The sequence below is a fragment of the Mesoplodon mirus genome, assembly GCF_964341445.2.
Source record: "Mesoplodon mirus genome assembly, chromosome: 18".
In the NCBI taxonomy this organism is placed as follows: domain Eukaryota; kingdom Metazoa; phylum Chordata; class Mammalia; order Artiodactyla; family Ziphiidae; genus Mesoplodon; species Mesoplodon mirus.
In genome coordinates this window covers 9,072,348-9,083,938 of record NC_138994.1, presented here as the reverse complement: position 1 = coordinate 9,083,938, position 11,591 = coordinate 9,072,348, and the positions used below count along the sequence as shown (strand labels likewise).

Genomic DNA, 11,591 nt, shown 5'->3' with positions numbered 1-11,591 from the left:
GGGACCCCCGCCCGGCGCCCACCCGCCGGCCTGGGCCCCTGGTTGCGGGCAGAGGGGCTGGGGGCCTGTTGCTCTGGGGGCGGGCTGGGCCGGGCCCGGGGCCGGGGGCGCCTAGCAGAGCCCGGGGCGCCAGGCCGAGCCGAGGTGGGACGGACCGACGCGGAGAGGAAGGGAAGCTGCATCCCTCGGGCCGCCCCCTCCTGAAGCGAGCCGGGGCAGCGGCCGCAGGCGCCCCTGCCATGAGCCCCCTCTCCCTTTCGCCCCCTCCCTAACAATGGGTTTGGGGCAGAAGGAGTCGCCCCACTGTGGGAAAGGGGGTAGGTTTGGGACTGGGGTCCGGGGTGGGGGGAGGGGTGGGAACTCGGGCTCTCCCCTTTCTCTTCGCCCCTTGGTTTTTGCGGTGGGGATCATGGAGGGGCTCTTAAGCCTTCCCGAGACTTGGGTCAAGAGTCAAACTCCCCTCTACCTTCGCCCCCCCCAAAAAAATCCGACGAGCGGTAAGGAAAGTGATGCCAAGTCTTCGAAGCCGAAGTGACAAACGCATAGGAAGAACAAATACACTCCAGAGGTTTTTATTTTTAATTTTTCTTAAAAATGAGGGTACTGTATATTCTTTGAATTTTTTGAAATTTATTTTACAGAGGTGGGTGCTGTTATTTTTGTCCCTACTCGGTCAAGCCTCCATTTTAAGCGAAGCAGTAACTGGTTAAGCTGGAATTTTCATTCAGGCCTAGGACGTGGGCAAGGATCCTACAAGAGGTCATTTAATCCATCCTCCTACCTCCAGACAAACTTGCCTCCCTCCCATCCTCAAAATTAAGTCGTTTGGTTTGCTTTTAAAGATCTCTAGGAAAGAAGAGTCTTTTATTTGTTTGTAGCACTTCAGTCAAGAATGGATTTTACTTTTCATGTAGAATGGGCTCTGCAACTTAAACTCAAGAAAATTTAGGACAATCAGAATGATCAGAGAGGTTTTAATTTATTAAATAAAACTAAACGTGGCAAGGGGCTTTTTTAGGTGATCAGTTAAATCATTTTTTAATAGTGTTTATGAAGTACCCTGGATAATCATTTTTCTATCTGGGAAAAATGGTTTTGGCTTTCTAATTATTTGATAAGCAATTTTATATTATCTAAACTACGTGTTATACATTTAATCCAATTTTATAGAAAAATATATCTCTACATACGTATGGAGATACCTATACCTCACACATTTGTCCTTTTCCAAAAGGGATGGTATTTTCTACATCTTTTTAAGATGGTGAGGCAAACAGTACTTCAGATCTCTGTCCAGATAGCTTAAACTATTTGCTTTTTCTTTTTAATTTGCTTATTCTTGATTATTTTTAGTCTAAATGAAAGTTCTCTTTTTCAGATACCTTCTTGAAACAAAAGATTTTCCTACCTGCTCATCCTTGGTGACTGGGGTATTACTAAGACTACCTTCCTGCTCATTTCTGAGTATTGTCTGAACTATTCCCGACACTATGAATGCTATTTGGATGCTTCTTAAGGTAAGATGTGTTGTTTTTTTTTTTTTAATTAAAGGCGTCATATTATTTCTTTTTCTTTACAGTTGAGGATTTTCTTGTTCTTGAATTTGCAGTTCTTCAACCCTCTTACCCGACATTCCTTTCCCCTCAAAAAAACTGTTGTGTTTGCTTCCTAGGACTGATTAGTTACTCCTCGCTCTGTGTTGCTACTGTTCTTAATTATTGGTGTTAAAATATTAATGAAGTTCTTAAACTAATTTCCATGAAAATGATGTGTTTCTTTTTTAACTTTAAATTGTGACAAGCCGCGTAGTTGTCAGGTTCTGCTCCACTCTCAGTGGGATGGATTGGCAACTCAGACAGCCAGGTCCGCCTTCAGACAGGCGCTTCAGTGTCATAGGTGCTGGGGTGTGTCCCACTCTTGCAAGTCTGTAGCTGATTCATGTGTCACACAAGATGTGTCACTAGCCACTTATTTACTCTGAAACTTCATTTAGTATGTTAGAACATTCTAAGACCTGTTAGTTTATGTGTCTATCTCTGTGGGAGAGTTCTCCTGCTACTCCCTGGTCCTTTGCATGCGAATTTACACCATTTTTCTCAACAGGTAGCACTCTGTGCCGTGTTTCATCTCACAAGGCGCACCTCTTTGGGGGCAGAGTGGGCAGATAATCTTTACATGAAAGAGCTCTCAGTGATGTGGTGGTTCTCCAGTCTCTTGGCTACTTCAAGTTCTTGTACATATATGTCTCCATTAGGACAAAGCTTCAGATACACGTAGGGAGGAAAATGGGAGGAAGGATGGGGAAAGATAAGGAGTGATGGAAGCCCCCCACCAGCTTCGTGGGGTGGCACAGGTTGCTTCCTTCAGAGCTAAATACTAGTGTAGTTAAGATTGTTGTCTGGTAATCTGTCCTGTAGAATTCCAAATTAATGCAGTGAATAAATCAGATATTAATGCAGGCTGTGTAAACTAAATATTTGGATTGTGGGAAATCTTTAGGTAAATGTAGACTGAGTTCTCATCTTCATTTATGTTCCAGCTGCTATTGTTGGATGAGGAGTGCTTATATTAGTATAAAGGAAGCCAGAGAGACACAGTTTTTCTAGCCAGTCTCCCTGTAGAGTTGGAGGGAAACCCAGCCAGAAGTCCTGAACCTATAGGAACTGGAGGACCTTGTACAAGAATATTTCTCTTTGGTATTGAGTGTTTAGTGCCATGACCTGGCGGCATTTGTTGTCTTTAGGAATCAGGCAAGGGAATATCCGCAGGTTCTAGTTCCATAGAAACCCAAGGAACTGGGGATCAATATATTAGATTTTTATTTTACAGTTTCAACTAATGGATTAGATACATAGAGTCCTGCTTTTTAATATCTATATATCTATATATCTATAGATATAGATATATCTATATATATGACATTTTACCTCTAAATCTCTGAACCTGGGCAAGTTCTACACTAACCCTTGAAGTTGCACCAAAGCCCTCTGGAATGACAGGAATACAGAGCGAAGTCAGTACTCCATACTGTGTGTTACCACCTGTTAACTACTTAAGAATATAGTTATGTGACTACCTTAATTTCACCCTTTGATCAATGGAAGACCTCTTCTGAGTCTAAACAAATTTTTTATTTGCTAACATTTTCCTCCTCCTTTTATGACTTAAAAAAAAACCTTAAAAACTGTAGTGTTTGATCTGGGCAGGGGAAAAAGGCACTTTTTTGGGGGGGATGGGAAAAGGATAGCATTGAATTTGCAGGATGGAAAATAAAAAAGAGAGAGGGAACCTCTTTCTCTTTTTCATTTGTGAATACCTTTAAAATGTTTCTGAGATGTGTTTTCAGATTGCAACTGCTTATTTTTAAGTCAAAAAAAAAAGTTAGGCTAATTAAAATGTATACTTTGGAGCCAAAATATTTATTTTCTATAGTTCTTACACTTTGTTTCTGATTATCTTATTTCAGAATGAACTCTAGTTCTGTAAGGCATTACTTAAACTTTAGATCTCAGTATGTGCTTATTTCTTTTCCCAGGCTTATAGAAAATAGTGCCAATACTCACCCTTTTCAAGAATCAAAGTACAAAAAGAAACATAAATAACAAAGGAAAAATAACTCCAAACAAAAACTCCTCAATTTAAGGCACTCTTTAAAAAAAAAAAAAAAAAAAAAATTTATTTATTTCGGTTGCTCCGGGTCTTAGTTGTGGCCCTCGGACTCTTAGTTGTGACATGCATGCAGGATCTAGTTCTCCGACCAGGGATAGAACCTGGGCCCCCTGCATTGGGAGTGAGGAGTCTTATCCACTGGACCACCAGGGAAGTCCCTAAGGCACTCTTGTTAATTAGTTCCCATGGAGTTATTTACCCCTTTCTCTACATCAGGGGTCTGCAGCTTTTTTATTGCTAGCCATGACTAAGCAGTATCAGTGATGTTTGGTGCTTTTATGTACAGTTGTCGGGGTTAGGGTATGTGTGAGATGGGAGAAGAACAGCGATGAGGAGGAGGAGAATTGGGCGAGTTGGAGAAAAGATGAAAGTGAAGATGAGATGGAGAGAAGAAGATACAAGGTCTTTGGTGTGTGATATGGTGCTACCATCAGTTGTCTCAGGTAGCTCTCAGGGACTGCTGGTTGCCTGTGTGCTAGTGCCTTGTGTGCTAGACTGAACTGTGATGAAAGCAAGTAAAAAGTATTCTCGACAAACAAAAGGACATAATTGAAATATGATTCAATAGGATATGGAAAGATCTCCAAGATAAACGGTTAGGCGATAAAAGCAAGATGCAGAAAAGTGTGTATGATATGTTACCCTTTGTGTTTTTCGAAAAGAAAGAAGGGAGAAAAGAAAGTTTGGCTTGTTGTATATGCATAAAAAAACACTTCAGAAGAATAAACAAGAAAATGGTGACATCGGTTACCTGTTAAGTCTAGAAACTGGGCAGGCAGAGGACAGAGTGGGAAGGAGGCTTCTCGCTGTATTGTATTTTTTTCACACTTTCTGATGTTTGTATCAAAATCAAAAAATACAAAAAATTTTAAAAAAACTTTTCAATCCTTACATCTTTTCTTCTTCTGTGTCTGGAAGTCAGAGAAATGTCAAGGGGCCACAAATGAGAGGGCAGATAGCTCTTGAACAGTGGTTGAAGGGATGCATATATAAAGGGTACTGTAACCTAGGGCACATTTTCTCCTGGGATCTTGAAGAATTTCAAATTTATAGGTTTATATTTCTAGTATTGAATTGCAAGGTCAGGCATTAAAAAATTTCACTTGCTCTTACAGTGTTAGTAAAAAAAAAAAATTTCATTGTTTATTCCCTCCAGTTGGCAATTAGATACACTATCACATTCTTGGTTATGTGATGTGGGGCAATTTTAAGAAATTAAAAAATCTCTCGGAGGTTCAGGGTCCTCCTTTGTACTGGAAATGAAATTAACATTTACTTCAGAGGATCTTTGTGTATATTATATCTGTGATTTGGCTTAGTGAACTACTATTGTTATTAAAATAATTACTAAACATAATAGTTCCTTATAGCTAGTGGTCGTAGTGGGGGGCTCTGCCTGATGTTCGGCAAGTGTCTCATCCTCTTAGAGACTTGGTGTCCTCATCTGTGAAAAGTGTATAATTGTAGTACCTAGATCCTAGGGTAGATTTTGTAAGGACTAAATGAGTTTGTTGATGCGAAATGCTTAGAATAACACTTGGTATGTGCTCAATAAACACAAGCTGCTAACTTTCTTCATGACATCTGTTTGCTAGGGCTGCCATAACAAAGTGCCACAAACTAAGTGGCTTAAACAACAGAAATATATTGTCTCTCAGTTCTGGAGGCTAGAAGTCTGAGGGCAGGGGCATGCTCCATCTGAAGGTGCTGGGGCAGGATCTCTTCCAGGTCTCTCCTCTAGCACCTGGTAGGTCCTTGGCTTGTGGCAGCGTAACTCCAGTCTGTACACAGAGTGCTCTCTGTGTATGCGTCTTTTTTGTTCAAAAATTCTCCTTTTTAAAAGGACAGCAGTCATACTGGATTAGGGCCCATCCTAATGAGCTCATTTTAACTTGATTACGTCTGTAAAGACTCTTTCTCCAACTAAGGTCACATTCTGAGGTACTAGGGGTTAGGAGTACAAAATATCTTCTTCGTGGGGGACAAAATTCAACCCATGACAACATCCATTAGCCTGGTCAGCCCTGTAGACTGATGTTACTCATCATGGGTAGCAGACCGTCAACACCTACACATAGGAAATGAAAATTTTGGTGCAAATTGGTCACATGATTTAAAGAAGTAGATTATTTCTTTAGCTGTCTCATGCATTTGTCTTTTTAATTTTTTTAATTAATTATTTTTTATTGAAGTATAGTTGATTTACAATGTTGTGTTAGTTTCTGGTGTACAGCAAAGTGATATATAACTGAATCACTTTTTCAGATGCTTTTGCATTCTTGTTTATTACAAGATACTGCCTATAGTTCCCTGTGCTATACAGTAGGACCTTGTTTATCTCATTTGTCTTTAATATATAGATTTTGCTATTGAAGCTTTAGATTTATATAAAATTGAAACTTCAGAAGGTGGTAATATTCTTTTTCTTTTAGCTATCAGTAAAATTCTGATTTGAAAAATTAAGGTCAAGATTACAGTCTGTTCTCCATGTCTCATCCTTTGTGGAAATTGATGAAACCTTGGGATTTCCTTACTATGTAAGAATTAAGCCCAGGTATCTCTGTTGAGGGGTTTGGGAGCTAAGGATACTCAGTAACGTGGAATTAACACCTTCTCTGTGTGAATAAAGAGATGTTTTATGTTCAATTAGATGCCATACTTGAAGAAGCCGGCATGGTTATACTCCAGCATTTAGCTTCTTTGGGGGGTTGACAGTATGGGTCATTCCAGAAATAACAGGACCTTGAGGAAGTTCCTTCTCTGGCCTGACTGATTTGGCCCGCCCTCTGCCTCCATTCCCCTCCTATTTGCCTTTAGGGTAAAGTTCAACCTTTTTGATGTAGCATATAGACTCATGATAATCTGGCTGCTGCTGACCTTTCTGTTTTAAAATCTTACCTTTCTCAACTGGCCTGTATGTACCTTTGTTTGATGGTTTCCTCTCCTGAAACTAGTGTTACAACTTTAAAAGTTTACTTAGGTGAAAATTTTTCTAAAAGGTATCACATGCTTTTCTGCCTCTTTAAGAAAGCACTCTGGGGAATTCCCTGGTGGTCCAGTGGTTAGGATTCCTCGCTGTCACTGCAGAGGGCCTGGGTTCGATCCCTGGTTGGGGAACTAAGATCCCACAAGCCACACAGCCAAATTAAAAAAACAAAAAAAAAGTGCTCTGAAGAAAATTTTATTTTTTAATAATAATTCAAAATTACGGAAGATCTGCACTATGCCCATCACTTATTGTACTGTGCTGAAATGTAACGTGCCTTTGGAGGCCGTAAAATAAACTGTATTCATGGAGTAGTGTGCACGTATTACATACTCTTGGGCTAGTCTTCATTTTCTTTAGTCTGTGATTATCTACTTTCCTGATCTCCTGCCTTCGTATCTGGCTGTTACTGGCCTTGTTCCAGCCTCCAGAAACTCTCCCCTCTATTTTAATGCCTTCTTTCTGCAGTCGGTTAGGATATCAGCAAACTAAGCTTATAGAAATTATTTGCCAAGGAAGAGTAAATAGATCTTTAACGATGGCTGGAAGGACTTTTCTATGGATAAGATAACATGAAGATGACAGCTTTTTGACAGTCTGATGCAAAACGATGTGGTTTTGCCTGTGTGCATTTTATGGAGAGGAAGGGTCCATTGCTTTCATCCGATTTTTACAGTGGTCTGGGACTTCTTTAGATACATATGTGTTATGAAATTGCTTTGTTAGTTGTCATCAGAGGCTAGTTCCCAAATTCCTTCTCCTGTCTCCCTGTCCTGAAGTGAAGGAGTTCATGATGTTGGGTAACTGTTTGGACTGTGGGCCGAGAGGCCATTTGACTAGGCCAGAGAGAGTGCTGACCGGGCCGAGGCAGAGCTGGGGAGAGAAGTCAAGCCGTGAGCGGGAGAGCAGCTCTGGGCATTGTTGGCTGGTTTGCTCCAGAGGACAATGGGAGTAGCCGTAGTAAGTTCTGGAAGCTCAGAGAGTATATTTACGTACTTGACTTGAAGAAATGGAAAAATATTATCTTTTAAAAAAATTATCTTTCTATTCTGAAGTCTAGTGATTTTAGTTTTTGCTAGATTTTTTTCTTGCTTAGAAATCATCTTGTGAAATGTTTGCAACCTAGATCATAATTTAATGAGACAGCTAGATAAGAGTGAAAACAGGAGTAAAAGAATCAAATAAAGAATATAAATTAATGTTACAATTCTAAAAGCATCTTTAAAAAAGAAATTATTTATTTATTTGGTGGCACCGGGTCTTAGCTGCTGCAGGCGGGCTCCTTAGTTGCGGCTTGCCAGCTCCTTGTTTGTGGCACACGGGCTCCTTAGTTGTGGTATGCACGTGGGATCTAGTTCCCTGACCAGGGATCGAACCTGGGCCCCCTGCATTGGGAGCGCAGAGTCTTATCTACTGCGCCACCAGGGAAGTTCCTCTAAAAGCATCTGACTGTGGGGGCTTCTTCAGAAGTGGAACATCTGCCTTGCTTACAAAGAAAACCTCTTTCCCCCAGTGACTTTGCCTCTTCGGTCATGGAGCACAGAGCCTGTCAGGGAAGGGACTCTTCTTGGGCCCAACACTGTCCCTGTATTTATTTCTTCTTATACTAGGCCATCTCTCTGGTCTCTTGAGCTGTTTTCTTCCTCCTTGTAGGGACCTCTGGCTGTCATTTGTACCTTTTCTCAACCCATTTTCACCCTCCCATTCCCTGTTGGCTCTTGTCCCTCAGCTTATAACCACACTCAAGTCTCACTTTACAAACGCAAAACCCCTGAACTGCGACCACTGGTCCCTTTGCCAATGAAGTATTTGTGTAGCTTCTTCCTATGTGTTCCACTGTACCTGCCCTTACAGAGTCATCCCTTTCTGCCCTTGTCTTCTGAGGCCTCCTTGTGGTCTTTGACGCCGTGGACCGTTCTCCCCGGCTGTGGTGGTAGTGGTCCCTCCTGCCTTCCTGTCATCATTTCTGAAAGGCACTGTAGAGTTGTGATACAGAACATGGACTCTGCAGTGAGTCTCCTAGATTCAGATTTCAGCTCTGCACTTACTGTGTGCCTCTCTGTGCCTCAATTACCTCACCTGAAAAATGAGAAAAATAATATTAAAAATAATGGCACTTAACATTACAGGACTGTCGTGAGGAGGAAATGAATTAATACATGAAAAGCACATAGATGAGTGCCTGCCACACAGTACACTACAGATGATCTGAGTGCTGGCTCTTTCTGTCATCGCTGTCATCTCTGGCTGTTCTTTCTCAGTTTTCTTTGCAGACATTTTTTCTCTTTCAGTCAGTGTTTGCCTTGCCTTGGCCTTCTCTCCTCCCAGCCTATGTAGTTCCTGAGTGACATCTTAGATAAGTTTGTGTCTCACTCTGTATGAGTCCCACACCCATATATACTGATGATCTGCGAACGTGTTTTTCCCAGCGCTAAATGGTCTCCTCATATGACCATATGTTTCCTCGCCGTGGCTCACCTGGCTTTCGAGGTGAAGTTCAAACACCTTTGCCCAGATCACTTCCTCTGATCCTTCCTGAGCTCTCTGCGCTCAGCAGCGCTGAGCTGCTGTTTGTAGTTCCTTCTGTACACCTTGTTGCTCCTTTGCCCCTGGGCCTTCACACAAGCAGTTGCCACTGTTTAAAGTGACCTCCTGCCCTGTTCTAGAAACGTACTTGTCCTAGTTCTTTGATAACAGTGAGATGTAGTAACAACAGTAACTAACGTGGAGGGCTTCCTATGTACCCAGGCTTTGCCTTTGTGTGTGCATCCCTAGCATTTCTGTTGTACAGTGATTGCAGGTTTGCTTCTCCACGCAGCTAGTCTCCAAGTTCTTTGAGAGTAGGGGCTGTGTCCTGTCTTTCATCAGCACTGCTTGCAAAGGGATGACATGTAGTAAATGTGTGTTGCATGAATGAATGGTCTGAGCACTGCACTGCCCAACCTGTGAAGTGCATCTTTAAGAGGGTATCCGTGGGAAAGCTGAGTTAGTTACATCCATTCGCCAATCCTGGCCTTGCCCTTTGGAGCTATAGGACCCAATCTGTTTAGTGTGAGCAGCTTTGTAGCTTTGGAATAAGGGTTACAAAGAGGGTTTTGTTTTTTTGTTTTTAAATTGTTCATTGAACGATGAAGGGTGCGTAGGTGTTTTTGTTTTCTTATTTTTGCTTTTAAAAAAGAGAACCAGTGTGCTGACAACCAGTGTCATCTGGCAACTAGAATGTTTTTACATTGTTGGAATAAAGTATAGGGACTTCCCTGGTGGTCCAGTGGTTAGGACTTGGGCACTTTCATTGCTGTGGCCCTGGGTTCAATCCCTGGTCAGGGAACTAAGATACTGAAAGCGCCCACGCGGTGCAGCCATAAAAAAAAATAACAGTAATAAAAATAAAGCATAGAGAAATGAATTTTATGCTTATAATGTTCCATCCAGGTAGTAATTTGGCAGTGAACTGATTATAATTTAAACATTTTTTGTGACATTAATCATTAAACATTAGTGATCAGGTGTCCCCTTTCTCCTTTCCCATCATAGCTCTGTTAAGTATGGGTTTAGACACATAATGTTTTATCTTTTATCACCGAGTATAAATTGCGTTTGTAGCAACAGCCCAGAAAATGTCAAGCTTTTAGGAGTGTAGTCTACCTGGTACTTTAATCTAGGTCTTGATCATGGTAGTAATTTTTTGGCCAGCAGGGGGAGCCGAAGTCACTGATACGTGACTCCATCTCAGCTGGTTTTCAGTTTGTCAAGGCCCAAAGAAAGTAAAAATGCCTTACTGACAAAGGTCATGATCAGAGTTCACAAAGAAGAAACACAAATGACCAAGAAGCATGTAAGAAACATTTTTATTCTGATAAGTAATCAAAGGAATTCAGATTAAAATGATATACTACTTTTTTTTAACCTATCAAATTGGCAATTGAACTGTATGGTCAAAGGTAGTGAGGGGGCAGTCTCTAAAACTGCTGGTGGAAGTGTGCATTGGGCCCAGTTTTTCTGGAAGGTATTTTGGCAACACACATCAAAAAACCTTAAACTGTCTTTTAACTAAGTAATTCCACTTCTAGGAATTTATCTTAAGGGGGAAAATACAGATATATAGAAAGATTTGTGAACAGAGATATTCATTGTAGCATTATTTATACAAGTGAGAATTGGGAATAAACTTGAATGAGCAGTGAGATTAATGGGTAAATTATGGCGTATTTAAGGGTGAATTATTATACAGCCATAAAACTTTTTTTTTTTTTTTTGCGGTACGCGGGCCTCTCACTGTTGCGGCCTCTCCCGTTGCGGAGCACAGGCTTCGGACGTGCAGGCTCAGCGGCCATGGCTCACAGGCCCAGCCGCTCCGCCGCATGTGGGATCTTCCCGGACCGGGGCACGAACCCGTGTCCCCTGCATCGGCAGGCGGACTCTCAACCACTGTGCCACCAGGGAAGCCCATAAAACTATTTTTAAAGAACTTTTAATATTTTAGAATGTTGAGTATGTGATAAATGAAAAATTCAGGATATAGAGATATATAAGGATTCTAAATATATAAAAGATAAAGAAGGTACACACATACATATATATATATATATATATATATATATATATATATATATATATAACACACATGGAACAATGCAGAATTAGGGGCGCTGACCTCTGTGCAGTAGAAAATCCACATATAACTTTACAGTAGGCCCTCTGTATCTGCAGTTCCACATCCAGGAATTCAGTTGAGCATTGCGTAGTATGTATTGATTGGAAAAAATCCGAGTATAAGTGGACCAGTTCAAACCTGTGTTGTTCAAGGGTCAACTGTACATACATAGATAAAGGACTAAAAAGAACTATAGGGCTTTTCTGGTGGCACAGTGGTTAAGAATCCGCCTGCCAAGGTAGGGGACACGGGTTTGAGCCCTGGTCCGGGAAGATGCCGCTT

The 11,591-nt window shown here is 41.2% G+C and overlaps 1 protein-coding gene across 2 annotated transcripts in view; it reads left to right on the top strand.

The window, feature by feature from the left end:
- Positions 1–295: 295 nt before the first annotated feature.
- Positions 296–11,591, top strand: part of KANSL1 (KAT8 regulatory NSL complex subunit 1) — a 174,610-nt gene continuing 163,314 nt past the window's right edge. The window contains exons 1-2 of one of the 2 annotated variants that reach the window (XM_082603434.1): positions 296–317; positions 1,379–1,517. The gene's annotated coding sequence lies outside the window, so the exon portion shown is untranslated. The remainder of the gene's footprint in view (positions 318–1,378; positions 1,518–11,591) is intronic. The other variant, XM_082603432.1, reaches the window with a different exon arrangement.